Source organism: Nomascus leucogenys, chromosome 5 (assembly GCF_006542625.1).
Source record: "Nomascus leucogenys isolate Asia chromosome 5, Asia_NLE_v1, whole genome shotgun sequence".
Lineage (NCBI taxonomy): Eukaryota > Metazoa > Chordata > Mammalia > Primates > Hylobatidae > Nomascus > Nomascus leucogenys.
In genome coordinates, this window is record NC_044385.1 from 125,957,236 (window position 1) to 125,983,515 (window position 26,280).

A 26,280-nucleotide genomic window follows, 5' to 3' on the forward strand; every position below is an offset into this window, starting at 1 on the left:
ATCGCGCCACTGCACTCCTGCCTGGGGGACAGAGCAAGACTCCATCTCAAAAAAAAAAAAAAAAAAAAAAATGTGGCAGAATGTTAACAGTGCTAACGGTTGGTAAGACTGGGTAAGGAGAATTCAAGAATTATTTAGCTATCCTTGCATTTTTTTTTTGAGACAGAGTCTCCCACTGTCGCCCAGGCTAGAGTTCAATGGCACAATCTCGGCTCATTGCAACCTCCACCTTCCGGGTTCAAGCGAGTCTCCTGCCTCAGCCTCCTGAGTAGCTGGGGTTACAGGCATGTGCCACGACGCCTGGTTACTTTTTGTATTTTTAGTAGAGACGGGGTTTCATCATGTTGGCTAGGCTGGTCTCAAATTCCTGACCTCAAGTGATCCACCTGTCTTGGCCCCCCACACTGCCAGGATTACAGGTGTGAGCCACCACTCCCTGCCTCCTTGCATCTTTTCTTTTAGTTTCAGATTACAGTCATGCGTCACTTAACAATGAGAATACGTCTTGAGAAATGCATCCTTAGGCAATTTCATCATTGTGCTACCATCACAGAATGTATTTCCACAAACCTAGATGTTACAACCTACTGCACACCTAGGCTGTGTGGTATGGCTTATTGCCCCTCTGACATAAACCTGCACAACATGTAGCTACTGAATGCTGTAGGCAATTGTAACACCGTGGTAAGGATTTCTTTTCTTTTTTTTTTGGAGACAGAGTGTCGCTCTGTTGCCCAGGCTGGAATGCAGTGGCACAATCTCGGCTCACTGCATCCTCCGCCTCCTGGGTTCAAGTGATTCTCCTGCCTTAGCCTCCTGAGTAGCTGGGACTACAAGCGCCCACCACCACACCTGGCTAATGTTTGTATTTTTAGTAGAGATGGGGTTTCAACATATTGGCCAGGCTGGTTTCGAACTCCTGACCTTGTGGTCTGCCTGTCTTGGCTTCCCAAAGTGCTGGGATAACAGGCGTGAGCCACTGCCCCCAGCCAATGGCAAGGATTTCTATATCTAAACATATATAAACAGAAAAAGGGTGCAGTAAAAATACTGCATAAAAGATTTAAAATGGAACACCCACAGAAGGCTCTTACCATGAATGGAGCTTGCAGGACCTCATGTTGTTCTGGGTGAGTCAGTGAGTGAGTGGTGAGTGAATGTGAAGGCCCAGGACATTACTGTCACTACTGTGGACTTTGTAAACACTATGTACTTAGGCTATACTACATTTATTAAAAAAAAACAAAAATTTTTCTTCAGTAGTAAATTAACCGTAGCTTACTATAACATTTTTTTTTTCTTTTGAAACGGAGTCTCATTCTGTCACCCAGGCTGGAGTACAGTGGCGTGATCTCGGCTCACTGCAATCTCAGCCTCCCGAGTTCAAGTGATTCTTCTGCCTCAGCCTCCTGAGTAGCTGGGACTACAGGCGCCTGCCACCACGCCCGGCTAATTTTTGTATTTTTAGTAGAGACAGGGGTTTCGCCATGTTGGCCAGGCTGGTCTCGAACTCCTGACCTCAGGTGATTCACCTGCCTCGCCCTCCCAAAGTGCTGGGATTACAGGTGTGAGACACCACACCCGGCCCAACTTTTTACTTTATGTGCTTTATATATATATATATATATATATAATATATATACACATATATGTGTATATATATGTGTGTGTATATATGTGTATATATATATAAAAGTGTATATATATAAAAGTGTATATATATATAAAGTGTGTGTGTGTGTGTGTGTATATATATATATTTTGTTTTTTGTTTTTTGGTTTTTTTTGAGTTGGAGTCTTGCTCTGTCACCCAGGCTGGAGTGCAGTGGCACAATTTCAGCTCACTGCAACCTCAGCCTCCCGGGTTCAAGCAATTCTCCTGCCTCAGCCTCCCAAATAACTGGGCTTGCAGGTTCCCACCACCACACCAGGCTAATTTTTGTATTTTTAGTAGAGACAGGGTTTCACCATGTTGGCCAAGCTGGTCTCGAACTCCTGACCTTGTGATCCGCTCGCCTCAGCCTCCCAAAGTGCTAGGATTACAGGTTTGAGCCATCACGCCTAGCCTGTAAACTTTATATATATTTTTAACTATATGACTCTTTTATAATAACAGTAAGCTTAAAACACAAACACATTGTACAAAAATTTTCCTTTATCTCTTATTCTATATGCTTTTTTATATTTTTAAATTGTATTTTTTATAGTTTTTGAACTTTTTGTTAAAAGCGAAAACACAAACACACACATTAGCCTAGGCCTACACAGGGTCAGGATCATCAATATTACTGTCTTCCATCTCCATCTCCACAGGAGAGATGGAGGTCTTTACGGGCAATAACACGCACAGAGCTGTTGTCTCCTGTGATAACAATGCCTTCTTCTGGAATGTCTCCTCAAGGACCCACATGAGTCTATTTTACAGTTAACTTTTTTTTAAATAAGGAGGCGTATAGTCTAAAATGAAGATAAAATGTAAAGCATAATACATACGTAAACCAGTAACATTTATTATTATCAAGTATTATGTACTGTATATGGTTGTATTGCTATATGTATATATATGGTTTTTTTTTTTTTTTTTGAGACAGTCTCGCTCTGTCACCTAGGCTGGAGTGCAGTGGCGCAATCTTGGCTCACTGCAAGCTCCACCTCCCAGGTTCATGCCATTCTCCTGCCTCAGCCTCCTGAGTAGCTGGGATTACAGGCGCATGCCACCATGCCTGGCTAATTTTTTTTTTTTTTTTTTTTTTTTTTTGTATTTTTAGTAGAGACGAGGTTTCACCGTGTTGACCAGGCTGGTCTTGAACTCCTGACCTTATTATCTGCCCACCTCGGCCTCCCAAAGTGCTGGGATTACAGACGTGAGCCACCGGGCCCGGCATGTTTGTGGTTTTTTTGTTTTTTGTTTTTTGTTTTGAGACAGAGTCTCTTTCTGTTGCCTAGGCTGGAGGGCAGTGGTGCAGTCTGCAACCTCTGTCTCCCAGGTTTGAGCAATTCTTGTGCCTCAGCCTCCCACATAGCTGGGAGTACAGGTGCATGCCACCACACTCAGCTTTTTTTTTTTTTTTTTTTGAGACGGAGTCTTGCTCTGTCGCCCAGGCTGGAGTGCAGTGGCACAGTCTCGGCTCACTGCAAGCTCCGCCTCCCGGGTTCACGCCATTCTCCTGCCTCAGCCTCTCCAAGTAGCTGGGACTACAGGCGCCCACCACCACGCCCGGCTAATTTTTTGTATTTTTAGTAGAGATGGGGTTTCACCGTGGTCTCGATCTCCTGACCTCGTGATCCGCCCGCCTCGGCCTCCCAAAGCGCTGGGATTACAAGCGTGAGCCACCGCGCCCGGCCTCACACCCAGCTTATTTTTGTATTTTTGGCCACCGAGCCCGGCCCAGTGTAATCTTATGGGAGCATTGTGGTATATTTGGTCTGTTGTTGACCTAAAAGTTATGTGGCACATGACTGTATCTAAAAACAAACAAACAAAAAATTTAAATAGAAAAGCTGGATTCCCACCAAATGAATGAACCTTGTTATGATTCTGGAAGGAAGGCAGGTTCTACTAAGACAGGGTTCTTAGGCTACTACCACTACCTCACCCATAAAGGATCAGCCTTCTTAACCCAGCCAGTCACAAGGGATTCTGAGGTTGAATGTTCACCAGGGCAGATTGGTTATGTTCAACAGCTTCATGTATTTCTGCAAAATCTACCAGTCCGATGATGCAGTGAGCGTAATGATCCCCTCTGAAATAATAAATAACAAGCTAAAATGTTCCCAAGCCCATTTGTTTCCCACTCCTACCATCCCATAAGACTGAACCATGGGTTGAAGTGAACACTTGAACTGAAGGTTACTGTATTGTATGTTCCTGTTCAGGCAGGACTTCACAAAGACCGTCTTTTATAAAGAAAACAACCAACCAATAAAACAGCATTAGAGTACATTATATATGTGACCAATCATTTGATAAAATCTGATGTAAGCCTTCAGGCGTAATTGGAGTTCTTAGCAAAATACTTTGGTTTTTAATATTTCTATGACCCTCTAAGGGGGACTTAGCAATTACTCTTAAATTTTCAAAGTGGTGCATGGAGTTTTAGCTGTGTGACTTCCATTAAAGTCCATAGGAGTCTTGTTGCTAAAACATCACACAACTCACGAAAATGTGCTCCTTCTTGTGAAATTGTTAGAAGTAATGGGTATGGAAGTATAGCACGGCATTTCTGATACATTTACAAGCTTTCTGTACTTGTTTCAAACTTTGTACTTTTATGAAAACTCAACAGTTCTACAAAAATTGAAGGGGGGAAAAAAGCCTATTATGTGTATTCCAAAAGTGAAGGGTGGAAAAAATACAGTAGAACTAATAAAAAATTAAAATAATTCTTCAAGAAAAGCCAATGTTTCAACATATTTATAATCTTTATTTCAAAATTAATATATCTGCTCCCGGATTTTTAAAGTAAGCCTTAAAATTGAACTTAAAAAAATGAACTTGAATGACAAAGTTTCACTATAATCACATACAATGATTTTGGGTTTCAGCAACCTCCTCTACTGAAACCGATATAATTTAAGCATCATCTGAGCAAAACTTCACTCCTTTAGATGGTGGTGGTGTGAGGGGTTTGTTCCCAGTGGATAAGAGGATGGCCTTAAGGTTTGCTGAGTCCTTCTCTCTCAAGAACCTCTTAGCGGCCGGGCGCGGTGGCTCAAGCCTGTAATCCCAGCACTTTGGGAGGCCAAGGTGGGTGGATCACTTGAGGTCAGGCATTTGAGACCAGCCTGGCCAACATGGTGAAACCCCACCTCTACTAAAAATACAAAAATTAGCTGGGTTTGGTGGTGTGTGCCTGTAATCCCAGCTACTCAGGTGGCTGAGGAATGAGAATCGCTTGAACCGGGGAGGCGGAGGTTGCAGTGAGCCGAGATTTCGCCATTGCACTCCAGCCTGGGTTGACAGAACAAGACCCTGTTTCAAAAAAAGAAAAAGAATCTCGTAGACATTTTTCTCCTGCATCCCTGGGATAAGAGTGCTGTGATTCCTGCTATACAGTCAAACAGATTCAGAGCCCACCTTTGACTCCAGGACCAAATTTCCCCCTTTATTCTTTTTTGTGTTATGCTGGAGAAGACAGTGTGGCAGTTCTCAGGAATTTGTGTGGAGCTGTTTCAGGGACACTCTGAGCTAAGAAAAGGGTGAGAGCCCTGGGAGGAGACCTTCTTTCAATCCAGGCTACATGCTCTGAGTTCTTCCAGAGCATATATAGCTGCTCCATTCGGACTGTGCTCCCAGACTGACAAGGGCCTGACTCTCAGGAGCTGGCAGCTCCTAGTGCTGAGCTCATCGGCTCGGCCCAGCATCAGCACCACCTCCCCTCTGAGCATCTGGTGGCCTTGCTGGTAACACAGTGACACAGCCATTTCCTCCTAAAGGAGAAACATCTTTGGAGTTCTGTTTCCACAGTCCTTTGGGGGACACTCGAGGCCAGGAGCTGGCCTCAGACATAGAAGTATTTGTTTCAACAGAGAGAGAGAGGGAGAGACTCAGTGACTGCTTTTTGAGTGAATTGTTGTTGGCTCAGTTTCAGTGATGCAATGTTTTGCTTTAGATTAATTTACTAAGCAGTACTAAAGTACATTTATATACATTATTGAATCTTGGGATGATTCTGTAAGCATTACTTTCTCCTGAAATCTCCACTTCTGTCTGGATAGTGGATTTTAGGATAGGTTTTTAAAATGGAAAATTTGACGCAGATTCAAATTTTCAACATAGCATTGAACGAATGGCATCAGTTGGGGACGAGCTATGCCACCAATTTAAAGTGTCCCAGCTGGGGTCAGAATTAGGAACTGTCTAAATAGGGAATTTCAGAAGGGCAGGGGGGGATATCAAGGCACAAATGGGAGGAAATAAGCCATTGTTCCTTTAGAAAGCTTAGTAACCTCGATAATGAGAGGCTATGAAATAGTTCTTTTTATAACTGTAACTTCTTAACTTCCCACGCCTAATAGCTCCAAGGGTCACTTGCAGAGAGCCCCAGGGCTACACCTGCCTTGCATAGATTAGGGCCCGCTGCAGCTGTCTTCATTTGCAAGACTAAGGTGTAGCTCCAAGAGGCTGTAGGTCTCAGCATGGAGCACTCCTCCTCAATCTCAATAGGCTGGTGTTGCGGATTAAGATGGCCATTGCAAGCCAGGCTCAGAAATTGCAAGATGAGGCAGGTAACGATTTCCTGGGTTTTATGTATCAGACCTTATGAGGTATGAAGCGGGAAACCTTTTATATGCCTGCCTTGAATTAGCCATACCTTTTACAATCAGCTCTGTTGAAGAGCAGCTGCCTGAACTATCTAGCATACCCATGGGCCAGGCATGCCTTTGGCACACACACAGGTTTGTAAAGAGCTTGTGAATTATAGGATGATCTCTTGGGGAGGACAGAGGGACCCATAGCTAGTCAGCATCGGACTGAGGGCTGGATCCGCTTTTTCCTGTAATGTGCGTTTGTTTCACAGAAAATACAATTAAGATAATTCTTGTGTGTTCTCTACAGGAAGGAAGTAGTATACTGCTTGTGAATGGTAGGCTAAATGAGGGAACCATTAAAGGGTTTTTAATAGACTTTTGAACCAAAAGACATAAGGGACTATACTTACATTGCCTTAATTGAGAAATGTTTTGCGGTGTGAGAAGACTTAATCAAATCTTCATTACATACCTGGTCAGGGACCAGGCTGAATGTTTCTTTAAGCAATTGGATAAAATGCACATTGAAGACTTGTTAGTTATGTGAGAATATGTCTGACATGCTTATCATCTCTCCTGTGGGTGCCTGAGTATCAGATACTTGGTTTACTGTGTTGGGTTGAATGCTTCTGTTCTAATTTCTAATGAACTTGACCACCAGACTACTTGATCATGACTAAGCCCAGGAACAATGCAAATGGAATTGCCCCCTGATGGGGAGGAATGGGCCCAGATGGCCCTTAAAAGGTGATAATTAGGAAATATAGCATATCTGAGTAGCTAGAAAGAGAGAAACTTGTTAAAGACAGTCAATCTGTTTGAAGCAATGGTCTTTCCCTTAATTGTATGCATTTTCATTTAGAGTTGCTTTAAAGTAAAATTTTCCCAGGAAAAATTTTTATTAGTAGTGAAAAGCTAGAAACCACACACATTTTTTGCTACTCTGTTTCAGATTATTGAAAACTCCTTCCTTCATACATTTTTTTGGTTTCCAGATCTGTGTAACAGACTTGCTGTGTGTGTTTTAGGGGGCCGTTTCAGGTTATTTTAGCTCTTATGCCAAAACAGTGGGGGAGTGATTAAAAGTGAGAAAAATATTAGTATATATTTATAAACTGAGCTTTTAAAATTAAAATAGTTGCAGGATATTACAGTCTGTGATTTCATATACTTTGTAAGATTGCCTTAAATGTATTGCCTTCTTGGCAGCATAATGCCAGATTTTTCTCCAATATGTCATTAAAATAATTTTACATATAACAAATTGAACTTTTTAAAGACTTACATTTTAATCTGAATTAGCATATTTACTAATTATATTACTTATTTGGCTTTTCTTTAGTCCGATTCTTTTTTTGTGTGTGTACAAACTTGACATTACTCTTTAAGAATAACAAGTGAACTGGAAATGAGAAGGTGGTGACATGAAGAGAGAGAGAAGAAATACGTTCCTTACATCTCTTCCAGCTCCTGCATGAAATGGAGGATCTGATAGTGGCCTTCCCTGGGAATTAAAGCCAGTGCAAAAGATAGAGCGTCCAAAAGGCAACTTCTTCCTTATTTGTGAAGTCAGAAAGTAAAATTATATTGAAGTGCTAAGCTACATTATTCTGAATATTTTGGCAGTCATATTTGGGCAGATGAGTTGCTTTCCTGAAATTACTCAGCACCATCATTCATCCTGACAAAAGCTAGTGGTACAGATGCACCTTTGGGAATGAGGCCAAGGTGAAACCTGCATTTTCCAGGTCTGCCCACTCAGATTTGGAAGGACTCTCAATAAAATCGGCCTCACACCCCAAGCATCACCCTTCCTGTCCTTAGTAAGTACACTCTGGCTGGAATCTAGGGTCCCAGCATGTAGCCCTTGGGACTTCATATAAATTCATCAAGTATCTTCCTCCACTCAAAAATCTCTTACAGAATCTTTGACATTTTAAGCTTCGTTACTACAAAGTGGATATAGTTCATTCTCAGCTTCAGGATTGCAGAAGCATACATACCAGGTCAGAATGGAGAGGCATCACGCTTTCCTTCAGCAAGCTTCAGGGGAGACAGGATTTAGGGTGGGCTACACATATAGCAGTTGCAGGATGTTTTGAACTATATTCTTGCAATCACTGACAGGTTGTCCCAGAGAAAATAATCTGGCTCTAACTTCTCTTGTTATCAGTGAAAAGCAAAAATTACTTAGTGCTTAAAGGAAGAAAAAGGCAAGAGAAAAGTGAGAGGTAAAAATTATTACCATTTTAATTCCATGATTCTCAGCAATGAAGGAGCATGATTGAAATCCCATGTGCCCAATCATATCTGTAAATGAGAGTATGATTTTTGAAGACTATTCAATTGTTTCAACTTGAGCATTTGCAAGGAAGACCTAGGACTGTGTTTACCAGTCACTGTTATTTACTATTACTTTCTAAATGTGACCTGACTTGAAACCTTTATAGATGCAATTTTTATCCATCACAGAACAAGCTCTAAAGAGAAGAGCAGCTTCAACTTTTTCAAGTATTTTTTTTTTAAAAAGGATTTAACTTTGACCAACACCAAACTTGCATCTTGTTAAGGTAACTAATAACTGATTGCTATAACAATATTTAGAATTTTGTTTAACAGCAACTATAAAAAAAACAAGTTGAAATAGCCCAGGAGATGGATGGCGATTAACTCTGTGTTCTTTTTAGACTGTTTTATTAATTAGCTCTCTAGACTCAAATAGGTTACATCCTCTGAGCAGTAAATTGCATGCCATTTGCAAGCTCTGTGGATGAAATTTGCATGTGGCCTAAATGCTATCCACATTGTTGTGTTAAGTAGCATTTTATCTCTCTGGACTGGTCCCCTGCCTCCTCCCCCAGCCGCAGCAGAAAGTTTTATCCACTTTTCTTGCGGGAAGGGAAGGTTGCATGTAGTTTGGTCTTTGGCGCCATCTTCTTTTTTATTGTTAAATCCACTAAAGGCAGTCATGCCTGGCAGTACCAGGCGGGCTCCTTCGGGGTTCTGGTCGGCTAAGCATTCAGAGTTCTTTGCTATTTATTTACTAGAAATGTTTTCAGCTTCTGTCTTTGCTTTAAGATCTGATTAAAAGGAACCTTAAAAAAGGAAGGTAGATTTTGGTGTACGTTTTTCCTCTCTACTTCTCTTCCCTGTGCCCCCCAACCCTAATCACCAACTTCCCCCATTCCCAGCAAACATGGGCTTTTTTGTGTATTTGTTTAAAAGTATTTTTAGGAAGCACCGTAATACTGCACAGCTTGGAGGTTAAGATAGAATTGGATGCTTCCCTCACCATCAGTTGATGGAATCATCAGTGTTCCGGTTCTATTTATCTTCATGATTTGAGAATGTTTCTGAACAGCTGCCCTTCTGAGGATGCTGGTATTTAGACAGACCTTCCTGTCATTTATCTGACTCACAGGCACAACTCTTTTGAAAGAATTAGTATCAAACTTACATATGAAAATCTACCATTTAGAAATGGATTCTTTTTCAATACCTACTTTTCAGTTCAACTGGGGAGATCCCATCTATTTTAAAAAATCATTTATCACATACTTCTGACATTTTCCCTTTCAGTTTCCTCAGGGGGAAAAAGTTATTTGAATAACAAACAAACAAACAAAAACCCCTCATCGCAAATAGCTGTCAGCCTCCTATGTGAACAAAAGCGCTCTCTCACACTGAGACCTACCGTGTTTTGTTTAGTTAGAGGCAGCAGGGTGGTAGGGACACTATGCAGAAAGGCTTGGGTTAATGAGCACTTTCTGGATTGAGTGTCTCTCCTGATTAACTCTTGGATTACTTGCTTTGAGTTGCTAACCGTCTCTCACTGCCCAGTCAAGAATTTCCCACATGATAGCCTCATCCATAGATGCACCTCCCTAGATGCACTGATGGTAGACAGCATAAAAATGTGTAAGCACTGTGGCTTTCCAGCGAACTGAAAGCAAAAAGCTTAAGCATTACTTTTTATTTCCTTGATCTAAAGAACATGTTTTGGGGGATATTTTCTTAATGAATATCTAAGTTGATCTAGAGTTATAAATAAATTCTATAAATAAATTAGTTACAAACTAATTTTTAGACGCAAGTCTTTTGTTCAAACCAACTCTTACATAGAAACTCTAAAAATTTGGGGGGGAAGGGGACAGCTGGGGATCAAAATCACTCCCCATTACCTCTCTGTTTGTGCTCCCCAAAGGATCTTCAGGGAACGAAGTTTAAAAACCATTTTGTATCATGAAGTGGGACCCGAAAGACATTCTTTCTGTTAGATTGAGCCATATGAAATTGCCACTATGTGACCCATTTTGACCTAAAAAAAAAACCAAAAAACAAAAAACCAGCACTAGAGTACCAGAGTATTTTTAGTGTAATCACTGTACGTGATAAGAAAATGGAGAAATGAGAAAGCTTGAAACTTAGACTATAAGCTCCTCATAAGCTAATAGCAACTTCCTCCCTTCTTCCACAGTCACCTGGCAAGTCCCTTCTATGTGCTGCTGGTTCTAGGGATATAGAGATAAAAGGCGTAGTCACTGCCTCCAAATCATTCACAGTGCAAAGGACAAATAAATGCAGAAGGACCCATGGGATGAAGAAACAGCCCAGGGTGGTGGGAATACAGAGCGAGAGTTTCTGGGATCCTGAAAGCCGTGTTGCACAGAGCTCCGAGTCCCTGAGTTTTCAGACTGCTCTTTCTGTGGATTGTGCCTAAGTAATAACAGTTTCAGAACGCAGAAACTCAGTGTACATCCTTCATAGCCAGGATGGATATGATAGTCTGGAAGTGAACAGTAAATCTAGTGATTTGTTTTCTTCACTCATTCTTTCATTTTAAGAAAGCGCTTAGAATCCACAAGTTGTGCTTAATGCCAGCAGACGCATTACATATGCCAGCCCTGCCCCTTAGTCACAATTACTCCCCGCACTAACCTCCCATTGCATTTAAAAATCATCGCTGTATTGAGACATAGTTCAGCTCTCATAAAGTTCACATTTGTTTTTTTTTGAGACAGAGTCTCGCTCAGTCACCCAGGCTGGCGTGCAGTGGCGTGATCTCGGCTCACTGCAAGCTCCGCCTCCCGGGTTCACGCCATTCCCCGGCCTCAGCCTCCCTAGTAGCTGGGACTACAGGTGCCCACCACCACGCCTGGTTAATTTTTTTGAATTTTTAGTAGAGATGGGGTTTCACCGTGTTAGCCAGGATGCTCTCGATCTCCTGACCTCGTGATCCGCCCGCCTCGGCCTCCCAAAGTGCTGGGATTACAGGCGTGAGCCACCATGTCCAGCCATAAAGTTCACATTTTTAAAGGACACACCTCAGTGGTTTTCAGTCTGTTGACAAAGTTGTGCAGTGATCATCACTATCTAATTCTAGAACATTTTCCTTACCCTAAAAGCAACCCCATACCCATTGGGGTTCACTCCCTATGCACCCCTCTTCCTTTCTCCTGACAACCACTAATCTACTTTCTAAATCTATAGATTTGTCTGTTCGGGACATTTCCTATAAATGGGACTATGTAAATATGCCCTTTTATCTCTGGCTTCCTTCACTCTGCATAATGTTTTCAAGGTTTGTCCATGTTGTAGCATGCATTAGTTCTTCATTCCTTTTTCTGGCCCAGTAATGTTCAATTGTAGGAATATACCCCATTATCCATTCCAATGATAGATATTTTTGGGGGGATATCCACTTTTTGGCCACTATAATTCCACTATGAACATTTGTGTACAAGTTTTTGGTTGGACATACATTTTTCATTTTTGTTGGGTATATATCTAGGAGTGGAATTGCTGGGTCTTATGGTAACTATGTTTAACATTTTGAGGAACTGGGATATATAGCGTTATTGTGCCTGTGTTATGAAACTAATTATGAAGCATCTTATATTCATTATCATTAGATCTGTCTCCTCGCCGGGCGCGGTGGCTCAAGCCTGTAATCTCAGCACTTTGGGAGGCTGAGGTGGGCGGATCACAAGGTCAGGAGATCAAGACCATTCTGGCTAACACGGTGAAACCCCGTCTCTACTAAAAATACAAAAAATTAGCCGGGCCTGTTGGCGGGTGCCTGTAGTCCGAGCTACTCGGGAGGCTGAGGCAGGAGAATGGCGTGAACCCGGGAGGCAGAGCTTGCAGTGAGCCGAGATCGCGCCACTGCACTCCAGCCTGGGGGACAGAGCAAGACTCCGTCTCAAAAAACAAAAGATCTGTCTCCTCCATTAGGTTATAAGTTTCTTGAGACAGGGATTATCCTTCATCTTTGTATCCTCCACAGTCCAGCACTCACCAAGGCACGAAGTAGGTTCTTAGGAAACTGGTGAGAATAAAACTGACCAATGCAACATCCTCCTTCCCTTAAAATCACCAGTATACCTGGGAACACAGGCTTTCTCTTTCTGTCTTCCCTGTAGCAAGTGACAGCTTATCAGGAATGGAGGCAGCTCGGTATTATCCATCAAGCCTTCCAGCTGGGTGCACACCCTCCTTATCTGCTGTGGGGCCTTCACGAGCATCCTGGGATTTCCTCAGGCTGCCTCATCCCCACAGCAGCAGTGAATATGACCCACTCTGGCTTATGCAGATACATTAAGAGAGATTATTTTAAGTACTACTGAAACCCAAGCAGAGGCAGGGCTGGTGGAAACCCCAGTATTTGGGGGCACACTCCCTGTTTGACATGGTTCAGTAATGACTCATACATCTACTTTAAGGGGGATTTGGACAAGGAGGCACTAAGATACCTATCCAGGCTTTGACTTGGGAGCATTGTGCAGGAGGTTTAAGAAAGATTATTTTAAGACTATCTCAGAAGGCTGGAGCAGCATCTTTCTGATTTCTTCTGCTACCTTTCACTCGGAGCCTGTGATTTCTAACATGTATTTCAGGTTGGATTTAAGAGAGAGCTGGCCCCTACTGAATTGGCCACCTTTGATGTTACAGTACTGAGGAGGGGAGGGACAGATGGAACAAAAGTCGTAATTGCCCAAATTTACAATAGGTTCCCAGCAGCAGCCGGCACAAAAGAAATGTTAATGCAATAAACTGTAAATGGAAGGAAGCTAAGCAGGATTTATGGCTGGCGCAAACCTCCATCAAGGCACTGGAACCTCTTTCCTTCATCTGTGAGGCATTTCAGTGGTCACAGTAGAATTGGGCTCATTTGAAAATCAGTGGCTGCTCTGTGTCTTCCCTCCCTTGTGTGTCCTGCACCCCCTACACAAACCAATTCCTGTAAAAACCTGGGGAATCTGATAGAACAATTGGAGAAAAACAGTCATTGAGGGTCGAGCCTGCAAACCTGGCAGAGCCAAGAGTGCACACACATTCGCTGTGCACATGTGTGTGTTACAGCTGCAACCAAAGCGTGCATTTTCCTTCCCCAAGTCTGTGTTGGGGACCTCCGCAGACACAGCAGATGGCCAGAGTGTTTCCACGTTTCAGCCTCAAAGTGAGAGGGCAGCATGTCATTCACCAGCCAGGCACTTACCCATCCATCAGGGCCACCGCTATAAATGGCTGTTTTTCACATTTGGTTCCAGCAGTTTCCATCTCCATTCCGGCTCACACATACCTTTACCTGTGTTGTAACATGTGGGGTGCTCCTTGTCTCCTTGTCCAGATTGCTGGCCCGCTTACTTCGTTAATTAGCCGAGGAGCACGTCTAAATGGAAAATTGCTTTCTGAGATCTGTGTGTCCTGGCTCCATGCTGTGAGGGGCTCCCTGTAATTAAACACATTTTAAGAGTTGCTGTCTTGCGCATGTGCGCTGGACATCAGTGCTTTCCCTGCTGGCTGGGTAGTTCTGTTTCAGACCTTAGACCTAAATGATAATAACAGTTACAAGGAAACTTGCATATCAGTTGATTAAGTGTGGGGAATTTTTTTCCTTTTGGAAGTTGGGGGAAAGAACTCCTCAGTGGGGAAGTGATTTTTCTGCCCTGTAGGGATGGGAAAGTGGTTAGCCATCGTGGGGGCCTCAACAGACTTCAGCATGTTCGCGAAGTCCTTGGCCTCAGGTTCCTCATCCATCCCACCGCGAGAGCAATATGGCTTGGGTAGGCCACGAATCCCCTCATTGGGCTCCAATTATTCCAGAATTCTAACTTTAAAAATAAAATATCCATATTTAAAAGTTCCTCTTACTGTTTCAAAGAAGCTTCCCAAGAAGCTCTTCAGAGCTGGGGTATGGAGGAACCTGTCACTGGGTCCCTTTCTGCTGGAGGATCAGTTCCTTTTATTTTTATTTTTATTTTTATTTTTTGAGAAGGAGTCTCGCTCTTTCACCCAGGCTGGAGTGCAGTGGCGCGATCTCGGCTCACTGCAGGCTCCGTCCCCTGGGGTTCACGCCATTCTCCTGCCTCAGCCTCCCGCGTAGCTGGGACTACAGGCGCCCGCCACCTCGCCCGGCTAATTTTTTGTATTTTTTAGTAGAGACGGGGTTTCACCGTGTTAGCCAGGATGGTCTCGATCTCCTGACCTCGTGATCCGCCTGCCTCGGCCTCCCAGAGTGCTGGGATTACAGGCGTGAGCCACCGCGCCCGGCCTCAGTTCCTTTTATAAGTAGGAAAAGATTTCTCCATACCTCTTGCAAAGTTCATGGCTGACACCCCTATAACAAAAGACAGGTTAACAAGAGCAAAGCACACAAATGTATTTAATACAAGTTATATGTGACACAGGAGGCTTCTGAAATGAAGCCTCAAAGACCCAGGGAAACCCGTGTTTTTGTGGACAGTCATGCAGAAATACGATGAGAGAACAAAAGAGTTTGATCTAGCGTAATAAACTTAGCAAGGCCTGTTTGTTCAGATTCTTCTTGGTGTTCCTGTGTGACTTTTTTTTTTTTCTTTTTGTTTTGAGACAGAGTCTCCCTCTGTCGCCCAGGCTGGAGCGCAGTGGCGTGATCTTGGCTCACTGCAACCTCCGCCTCCCGAGTTCAAGAGATTCTCCTGCCTCAGCCTCCCGAGTAGCTGGGATTACGGGTACATGCCACCACACCTGGCTAATTTTTGTATTTTTAGTAGAGAGGGGGTTTCACCATTTTGGCCAGGCTGGTCTTGAACTCCTAACCTCAGATGATCCCCTGCCTTGGCCTCCCAAAGTGCTGGGATTACAGGAATGAGCCACTGTCCCCGGCGTGACATTTCTCTGGGTACAGGGCAGGACACCGGTCACATGAGGGTCTTCAAGGGAGGAGGGAGAAGGTCAGAGGGTGACCTTCCTACTTCTGCAGTTTTCTTGATTTCTTTCAGTTTACAGTACTCAGTAGGACAAGGTGCATATTTGGGGATATCGTGTTCTGAGCCCCAACAGTAACAAAGAACAAAGAAAGCCTTTACGCAGTTTTTGCTGAGACTCTTAAATAGAAATTTAGAGTGATGGTCCTTGAGTCAGAGAGGCCACTAAAGAAAGTCTGACTTTCCATGTAGAACAGCAAGCTCTCCTCTGGCAAGTCTTTTCCAGATAAGACTCTATAGTTTTTTGCTAATAAATGTGTGGACAAAGTTATGGGATGTATAGAAGTCTGACACCAAAACCATGTCAGAGACTTTTTTTTTTTTTTTAAACCGAGTCTTACTCTGTTGCCTAGGCTGGAGTGCAGTGGCATGATCATGGCTCACTGCAGCCTCAACCTTCTAGGCCCAAGAGTTCCTCCCACCTCAGCCTCCTGAATAGCTGGGACCATAGGCATATGCCACCACACCCAGCTAATTTTTAGTTTTTTTTGTAGAGACAGGGTCTCCCTGTGTTGCCCAGGCTGGTCTCAAACTCCTGGACTCCAGCAGTCCTTCCAAAGTGCAGGGTTGTAGACGTAAGCCACTGCACGTGGTCCTATAACAAAGATTGTTAGTAAAAGTTATTGAAATTTAAATCTACGATTCAAGTCCCGATACATAAGACACATGGCACATGGTAAAAACTGATTTGATTACATACCTAGGAGGCCTAGACTTGGGAAAGAAGGAAAAAAAAAAAAGTATGAGGCTGGGCATGGTAGCTTGTGCCTATAATCTCAGCACTTTGGGAGGCTAAGGCAGGGGGATTGCTTGAGGCCAGGAGTTCAAGACCAGCCTGGGCAACATAGCAAGACCCCATCTCTACCAAACCAAAATGAAACAACAACAACAAAAAAACACACAAATTAAATTTAAAAAGAAAAAGATGAAAAGAAAGATGAGAAGATAAGGAAATATCTGTAGACAGTTTAAGTCTCTATTTTTGTCTATAAATGTACAGTTATGTATTGTAACATACTGCATCTTTTGACCCTGTCTTCTCTGTTTCAACAGAGCTTCTCTTTTTCTAGGTATTTCTGCTGCTACTGCTTTTCCAAAGCACAGCCATTGTCCTGTAATGCCCTTATGCATTTGGCCAAGCCCTCTTAGCTTCTTTATTATTGTGGGATCTTAGTTGATGTTTAGGGTGTGCGACATTACAAAACACATGGGATGTAGATTTGGATTGGGAGAGCCCCTGAATTGTAGCACTCTGCTTTCCTCATCTGTAAAATGGGTATAATCAATGTCTTGGAAGGGTAATTGTAAAGTGGTGTGCAGACAGTGGGGTTACTGTTATTTGCAACGATCCGCCCGTAGTTTTATCTGCAAATGTCATTAGCTTTTGATTTACTCACTCTCACTTGCGTCTTCTTTCTTGCTGATGTTGGCTCTGCTTTATCCCACAGGCTTTTTATTTTTATTATTTTTGAGACAGGGTCTCTGTCTGTCACCCAGGCTGGAGTGCAGTGGTGCAATCTTGGCTCACTGCAACCTCTGCCTCCCAGGTTCAAGTGATTCTCCCCACTCAGTAGCTGGATTACAGGCATGTGCCACCACACCCAGCTAATTTTTGTATTTTTTTGGTAGAGATGGGGTTTCACCATGTTGGCCAGGCTGAGTGATCCTCCTGCCTTGGCTTCCCAAAGTGCTGGGATTATAGGCATGAGCCCCTGCACCCAGCCTTTCTTTTTTTTTTTTTTTTTGAAACAGGGCCTCACTGTGTTGTGCAGTGGCTTGATCTTGGCTCACTGCAACCTCCTTCTCCTGGGTTCAAGCAGATCTCGTGTCTCAGCCTCTTGAGTAGCTGGGAGTACAGGCACCCAGCACCACACCCAGCTAATTTTTATATTTTTTGGTAGACATGGGGTTTCACCATGTTGGCCAGGCTGGTCTCGAACTCCTGATCTCAAGTGATTCACCTGTCTCAGTCTCCTAAAGTGCTGGGATTACAGACTTGAGCCACCTCACCCGGCCTCCCCACAGGCTTTTAAAGCACCAGGGCAGCAGGGCACTGGGCCAACAGGTATATTTGGGAATGTGCATTTGGTTTCATGTGTAATAGGAAAGAGATTAATTAAGGTTGTTAATGTGGCCTAATACTAAATTTCAGGAAGTCTCACAGGACACATGAAACAAATCTTTACAACACATACGTGTTTTCATGCTGCTGAACATTTTGAAGACGTTTTGCCATGCTGGAGTTTTTTTGTTTGTTTGTTTTGTTTTTGTTTTTGTTTGAGATGCCGTCTTATTCTGTCTCTCAGGCTGGAGTGCAGAGTGCAGTGGCACAATCTTGGCTCACTGCAACCTCCGCCTCCCAGGTTCAAGCTATTCTTCTGCCTCAGCCTCCCGAGTAGCGCCTGGCTGCTGTTTTTTTTTAATTGTTAAATCAGATGGGCTCAGTATTACCATGCCTTGATGGAGTTTCTAGTTGAGAGATCAGTGTCATTTCTGGGTCCCCATCAGAATTAGGTTCAAGCTATAAGTAGTAATGCAAAGTCGTAGGTTAAATGATTTGGGAATAAAATGTCATTTGACGTGACAGAAATGAACCCTTGGAGACCCACATTTCCACGGGGACTTGCTCTCACTTCCAGTTCTCGTGTTAAGTAATTTTATTAACTGAGGCAAGGAGGGGCATGCGGTGACAAGGGAAATATTTTTTGCTAACATTTTAATCCTAATCACAAAATTTATTGTGTGTGGCTTTATACGCATTTGTAGCTATAAAGCCCTGGAAGATGATGAAAGTAAAAATTAGAATGTATTGTTTTTCTGCCCAGGTGTTATTTAAAGCATTGTATGAATTGTCAAAAAGATTAATTGTTGTTGCTTGCAGCTAAACAGATGATAAATTTTAAAATTATATTATTACTGTGTGTCAGCATAAAAGCTCTGTGTCCCAAGTGTGTCACCTTTTTCTGTTGCTGTTGACAAGGTTCACATTTTATAGCACACCGCCAGAAGGTGTTGACATATATTCAGATTACTGATTAAATGTTTTTAAAACGTGCCACTCAGAAACTAACCCTGATGTTCTATGAAAGAGTCATTTTTCGGAGTAAGATTTTTTTTTCCCTTCATCATTAACATGGAGGAAATGTTAAACAGTGACGTTTTAAAAAATGAACCTGGGACTGGCGCGGTGGCTCATGCCTGTAATCCCAGCACCTTGGGAGGCCGAGGTGAGTGGATCACCTGAGGTCGGGAGTTTGAGACCAGCCTGACCAACATGGAGAAACCCCATCTCTACTAAAAATACAAAATTAGCTGGGCGTGGTGGCAGGCACCTGTAATCCCAGCTACTCGAGAGGCTGAGGCAGGAGAATCGCTTGAACCTGGGAGGTGGAGGTTGTGGTAAGCTGAGATTGTGCCATTGCACTCCAGCCTGGGCAACAAGAGCGAAACTCCGGTCTCTAAATAAATAAATAAATAAATAAATAAAAAAAACGTGGCCAGGCGTGGTGGCTCATGCCTGTAATCCCAGCACTTTGGGAGGCCGAGGCAGGCAGATCACGAGGTCAGGAGGTCGAGACCATCCTGGCCAATATGGCGAAACCCCATCTCTACTAAAAATACAAAAAAATTAGCTGGGCGTGGTGGCGGGTGCCTGTAGTCCCAGCTACTCGAGGCTGAGGCAGGAGAATGGCTTGAACCCGGGAGGCGGAGCTTGCAGTGAGCCGAGATCGTGCCGCTGCACTCCAGCCTGGGCGACAGAGCGAGACTCCATCTAAAAAAAATAAAAAATAAAATAAAAATAATAAATAAATAAACCTAATGTTACTGCACTTTCCCATTTCAAATTGCAGCCAGCAATGAAAACCGGCATTAGCATTCCCATTTCTTCTCTTCTTCACGGGAAGGGCAACAACAAACACACCCACGGTGTAAAAACAGCACCAAGGCCAGGTGCAGTGGCTCACACCTGTAATCTCAGCACTTTGGGAGGCCGAGGCATGCGGATCACCTGAGGTCGGGAGTTCGAGACTAGCCTGACCAACATGGAGAAACCCCATCTCTACTTAAAATTAGGCGGGCATGGTGGCGTGCGCCTATAATCCCAGCTACTCGGGAGGCTGAGGCAGGAGAATCACTTGAACCTGGAGGTGGAGGTTGCGGTGAGCGGAGATCGCACCATTGCACTGCAGCCTGGGCAACAAGAGCAAAACTCCATCTCAAAACAAAACAACAGCACCAAGGAAGGAGCTAAATGGCTACTTGTAAACACCCCAGGTTGGACACGACCCACGACGAGGAGGCAAGGTCCGTCCTGTGGTGGCGTTTGTGATGGGAAGTCTGGGGCTTTGACTCCCTCAAGTTTCCAGGCTAACTCACACAACTCTTCCCAGCAGCTGAGGGGCCCCAAAGCCTTGATGTCCCTTTCACAATATAACGTTGAAGGGCCTCACTGGTCTTGGCTCTTTGCGTTTTGTGGATGGAGTGGGCCAGTCTTCAGAGAACTCAAATATGTATTTGCTGCAGGGTGTGATAAGTAAACATAATGCCTCAAGAATCAACATTTGAGTGCTTTTCTTTTTGGCGTTAAGGTACAATGGGACACTGGCAATATACGCTGTCTCTCTGAACACAGCATGAAAGAACTTGAAAACAAATGATTTAGTATTCATTATGGAAAAGTTGGATTTTTTTCCCTCTCTGATTGTCAAAATTTCTTCGTCGATGTCAGTTTTCCAGTGTGAATTTTTCCTCTCCACTCAGAGGAAGTTGACGTTGGTTCAGTGATGTTACAGAGGATGCTCTAAGACATCCAGGAGCCCAGGCCGATTGTCACTTCATCCCAGCATGGTGCAAGGTTAGAGATGTTGCAGTGACAGCCTTGGGTGCCCTCAGGGGCAACCAAGTCTCTAAATAATCTCTGTGACCAAAAGGACATAGGAGGTTGTAAATATCCCACAACAAAAATAAAGATAGCTGCCATTTCCCAGAACTTAATACATATCAGGAAATGTTACCTTTTTACATATATTGTCTCATTTAAATCCAGTAAGATAGCAGCAGCTGTGGGAGGATGTGGTTTTTGTTTTTGTTTTGAGACTGAGTCTTGCTCTGTCACCCAGGCTGGAGTGCAGTGGTGGGATCTCGGCTCACTGCAAGCTCTGCCTCCTGGGTTCACACCGTTCTCCTGCCTCAGCCTTCCAAAGTAGCTGGGACTACAGGTGCCCGCCACCACGCCCGGCTAATTTTTTTGTATTTTTAGTAGAGATGGAGTTTCACGTGTTAGCCAGGATGGTCTCGATCTCCTGACCTCGTGATCTGCCTGCCTCAGCCTCCCAAAGTGCTGGGATTACAGGCATGAGCCACCGTGCCTGGCCTGAGGATGTGGTTTTATTCCCATTTAACAAAGGCTTGAGTATCACTTCTTATTTATTTATTTATTTTATTATTATTATTTTTGAGACAAAGTCTCACTCTGTCACCCACTCTGGAGGGCAGGGGTGTGATCTCAGCTCACTGCAACCTCTGCCTCCCAAGTTCGAGTGATTCTCCTGCCTCAGCCTCCCGAATAGCTGGGATTACAGGTGTGCACCACCTTGCCCGGCTAATTTTTGTATTAGTAGAGATGGAGATTCACCATGTTGGCCAAGCTGGTCGCAAACTCCTGACCTCAGGTGATCTGCCCATCTTGGCCTCCCAAAGTGCTGAGATTACATACTTTATTAACAAAGGAGTGAAGTGATACCCCCTCTCCCCTGTAAGTAGCGGCCAACATTCAAACCCAGGTGTGTCAGATTTTAGAGCCACACTGACATTCAGCAGCTACTGACTGATTGTCTACTCTGTGTTAGGAGTTGTTTTCATCACACCTTTTATTTTTTGTTTTGTTTTTTAGGGACAGAGTTTTGCTCTGTTGCCCAGGTGTAGTGCAGTGGCATGATGTTAGCTCACTGCAGCCTCGAACTCCTGGCCTCAAGTGATCCTCCTGTTTTGGCCTCCCAAAATGCTAAGGTGCTGGGATCACGGGTATGTGCCATCCCACTAAGCCCACATCTTTTTAAGTCTGCTATTTAACCTAATTTACTTATTTTGGGGGGGGGGGGGGTCTTAAAAAATTGGCTCACAGCCAGGCGCAGTGGCTCATGCCTGTAATCCCAGCACTTCGGGAGGCCAAGGCGGGTGGATCATGTGAGGCCAGGAGTTCAAGACCAGCCTGACCAACATGGTGAAACCCTGTCTCTACTAAAAAATACAAAAATTAGCTGGGCGTGTTGTCGCATACCTGTGATCCGAGCTACTCGGGAGGGTGAGGCAGGAGAGTCGCTTGAACCTGGGAGGCGGAGGTTGCAGAGAGCTGAGATCACACCATGGCACTCCAGCCTGGGCAACAAGAGTGAAATTCCATCTCAAAAAAAAAAAAAAAAAAAAAGAAAGAAAGAAAACTATTGAAAAATGAAGGCTCATGCAGAATGCTCTGCAAGTTCAAGATAAAATAGAGCTCTGAGAGCCTAGAGGCTTTTTGCCTTAAGGGGCAAGGAGGAAAAAGATTAAGATGCTCCTTGAAAAATAGCCCTTTTTGGCTCCATCTCCTTTACTGTGGTCACCTGCACATGCCTTTAGTTCTTCTGGATTTATATCTAAGCACGTTGCTCTGCTTCATAAGAAGCTGACAACATCAGTTACCTTCCTGGAGGTGAAGTAGAGACAAAGGGGCTGAGTGGGTGAGAGGAATACTTTCCACCATGAACTCTTTGGTACCTTTCGGAACCACTTGAATACAGTATCTTTTCAAAAGAAAAGGGTGCTATATTCATTGTCCTAGACTATTAAGCACTTTAAAAGGCACTTCAGGTAATCTAATTGAAGTGCAAATTTCACCGAATGCAGTCTATTATGCAAACAGGACTAGCTCTATATTTATTCTTTTATGTTGTGGCTTGCCATCCGATTTGTGTTTCCGGGGCCGGGCACAAGGTGGCTCTAGCCTGTAATCCCCGAAGTTTGGGAGGCCAAAGCAGGCGATCACTTGGGGCCACCATCTCCATTGTCCCTTTTTAAATTTAAGTGACCATAGCTTCTTAGTGTGATAACAGGTTTTTGTTTTCTTCCCACCTTGTCTTTGTTTTTTAGTGTGTGGATGCCTTTGAAATTAGTTTTTTTGTTTGCTTGGTTTTTGAGACAGAGTCTCACTCCGTCACCAGACTGGAGTGCAGTGGCACGATCTCGGCTCACTGCAACCTCCGCCTTCCAGGTTCAAGTGATTCTCCTGCCTCAGCCTCCCAAGTAGCTGGGACTATAGGCACATGCCACCATGCCCAGCTAATTTTTTGTATTTTTAGTAGAGACGGGATTTCACCATGTTAGCCAGAGTAGTCCGATCTCCAGACCTCGTGATCCGCCCACCTCGGCCTCCCAAAGCACTGGGATTACATTCATGAGCCACTGTGCCCGGCCAAAATTAGTTCATTTTTTATACATGTCCTTTACACAGGCGATGTATTCAGAAAGATTATCTATATTTTTTCCTTTAAACAATGCATTTGTTTGTTTTATTTGTAAGCTCATCTCCTGGATTTAGAGCAGAATGAAAAATTTGACCTTAATCTTCTCTTATCCACTGGTTGGAAACTCCTACTTTTATGTCAACAGACATAAAAAAGCTTGTATTTATAAGATAAGGTATAGCATGCATAAAGATTTATAGAATGTTATGTCTCATAAATTTCACAGTTATAAAACAAAACCTAAGCTTATGCATGTGGATATATTCCCGTGTTTGCAGTTGTCAGTGACTTCTAGAGAATGTGGTAAAGGAAAAAAGCACCTGTGGAAGTTATTTATGTAAAAGTTGCTTATGTAAAGACTCAAGCCATTAACAAGAGAAGGAGACTTCTTTATATTGTTAATGACATTCAGATCTTTCTTCTGAATGAGGGTTGTCACTCTGAATGAGTGTTGTCATTCATTTCCTCCAAGCCTTCAGATATCTTTTTCCTTTATCTGACACATTTCAGGAAAGAGTAAGGGAAAGATTTATTTATATTACTTTGATGGTTTCATTTTCTTTGTGGAAGTCCAGTGACCCAGATACAGAGATGTTCTTGGAATATATTACTTTGATGGTTACTTTCTCTTTTTGGAAGTCCAGTGACCCAGTTATACGGATGTCCTCAGAACATTTAAAGTCTAGTTCTGCATTATAAAATAGCCCAGGTGCCATAGGTTGATTTCCTGTAAACCTAAATCATGATTGCAAACTAATTTGGATGCTAATTAGGACTCATATAATGATTATATCGATTTGTAACTTGTCTAACAACAATGCATTTCTTTCTTTACTGGGTTAAGTATTTACACTATGACCTGTGAACAGGGAAACTGGCGTGTGTTGAGTACTTTCTATGAGCCAGGTGCTCAACTGTGTACAAACTTAGAAGAACCAGGTGCACACGCCAGGTTTGGGGGCCATTTGACAGTCAGCATTCAATAAATGTGTTAAGTCGATATAATTAATTTAAAATGAAGTAGCACGTGATGGTAGTACATTTCATTGTCCTAGAATATTAAATACTTTGTTGTCAGCAGACGGACTTCTTTCTTATGCACAGGTCATCTTGAGCACGGATCCTAAACATAGTCTTTAATCCTTCCTAGCATCCTACGTGAGCCAAACTTAGACAAAAAACAAGGCAACTCTTGGTTATCTAGGGCAATTTGAAATCTCAGCTCCCTCCACTGTGTCCAGCACACCGCAGTTATGCATCTGTTTACAACATTATGTTTGCAACATTATGTTTAAGCAAACCACAACTATGATCCAGCAATTTTACTTCCAAGCATATACTGAAAAATGTTGAAAGCAGGGACTCAGATACTGTGTCCCTGGGTACATGGGTACACCCATGTTTATAGCAGCATTATTCTTGATAGCCAAAAGATGGAAGCAACCCAGGTGTCCATCGACAGGTGAATGGGTAATTGCAATGTGGTATACACACGCACGCACACACACACACACACACACACACACACACGCAAGAATATTATTCAGCCTTAAGAAAGAATGAAATTCTGCCAGGCGCGGTGGCTCACATCTGTAATCCCAGCACTTTGGGAGGCTGCGGTGGGCGGATCACCTGAGGTCAGGAGTTCAAGACCATCCTGACCAACATGGTGAAACCCTGTCTCTACTAAAAGTATGAAATTAGCCAGGTGTGGTGGCACATGCCTGTCATCCCAGCTACTTGGGAGGCTGAGGCAGGAGAATCGCTTGAACCTGGAAGGCGGAGGTTGCAGTGAGCCAAGACTGTGCCACTGTACTCCAGCCTGGAGAGCAAAATTCCATCTCAAAAAAAAAAAAAAAAAGCATGAAATTCTGATACCTGCTATAGCACAGATGAACCTTGAAGATGTGCTGAGTGAAATAAGCCATATGCAAAAGGACAAATATTTGATTGTACTTATATGAGGTACCTAGAGTAGTCAAATTCACAGCACAGAAATGAGAATGGTGGTTACCAGGGGCTGGGAGGAAGGAGGGAATGGGGAATTGGCGTTAGTGGGCTTATAGTTTCAGTGGGGGTGATAGAAAAGTTCTAGAGGTAGATAGTGGTAATGGATGCACAACATTGTGAAAGGACAAAACTGTATACCTAAAAATGGTTAAAATGCTAAATTTCATGTTATGTATATTTTGCCCCAATTTTTTTTTTTTTTTTTTTTTTTTTTTAAAGACAGAGTTTTCCTCTTGTTGCCCAGGCTGGAGTGCAATGGCACGATCTCGGCTCACTGCAACCTCCGCCTCCTGGGCTCAAGCAATTCTCCTGCCTCAGCCTTCCAAGTAGCTGGGATTACAGGCTCGTGCCATCACGCCTGGCCAATTTTTGTATGTTTAGTAGAGATGGGGGTTTCACCATCTTGGCCAGGCTGGTTTTGAACTCCTAACCTCGTGATCCACCTGCCTTGGCCTCCCAAAGTGCTGGCATTACAGGCGTGAGCCACCATGCCCAACGTATTTTGCCCCAATTTTTAAAAACAACATAATAAAGTCAATGCCACTGGGAAGCATATAAAATGCCTCTGAACCAAACACTGTATAGCCAAAAGAGCAAAACTACAAAAACTGCGCCAAGCTTCTTTGTAAATTCATTCTTCCACCCTCCAGGACACTGTTGCCTGGTTTGCATCCTGAGGGTCTCCTGGGGTTCCAGTTATTTCGAGGTCACAGTCAGGTAGGCACGGTGGCTGTGCTATGGTGGAGATGGCTTTCGGATTCCTCGTAATTTTGGATTATCGGTACCATGTTTTTCTGAGACCAAAACTTGTCAATAGAGTATTACGGAAGGTGATATGTAGTAAGTGCACCCTTCTTGGGCATTCAGTCTAAAGTCAATAGTAAAGGGAAAATCACATATAGTGAAGTCCAAATCGCTCATGATGTTACAGTAGATCCACATGTCCCTAACTTGATTACCTATTTTCCCTCCAGCACTGGAGCGCATCTCTGCTTCTTCAGCTGAGCTCCAGAAGGAGAAGATGGCTGCATTTAGAGTCAGACTGGAGGAAAAGGAGCATTTTGGTATTTTATTTTATTTTTATTTATTTATTTTTTAGAGACAGGTTCTTGTGCTGTCATCCAGACTGGAATGTAGTGGTTGCAGCTCACTGCAGCCTTGACCTCCTGTGCTGAAGCCATCCTCAAGCCTCAGCCTCCTGAGTAGCCAGGACTACAGGTGCCGTACCACCAAGCCCAGTGAAATTTTGTATTTTTTTGTAGAGACGG

At 43.4% G+C, this 26,280-nt stretch overlaps 1 protein-coding gene and 1 long non-coding RNA gene across 2 annotated transcripts in view; one reads left to right on the forward strand and one right to left on the reverse strand.

The window, feature by feature from the left end:
* Nucleotides 1–26,280, forward strand: part of CLYBL (citrate lyase beta like) — a 289,048-nt gene that overhangs the window by 76,284 nt on the left and 186,484 nt on the right. The gene's annotated exons all lie outside the window — the stretch shown is intronic.
* Nucleotides 9,091–9,962, reverse strand: LOC105739818. Its single transcript, XR_001115800.1, has 2 exons — nt 9,545–9,962; nt 9,091–9,347 (listed from the first exon to the last, which is right to left on the reverse strand). It is a non-coding gene; the product is annotated as an uncharacterized LOC105739818 (long non-coding RNA).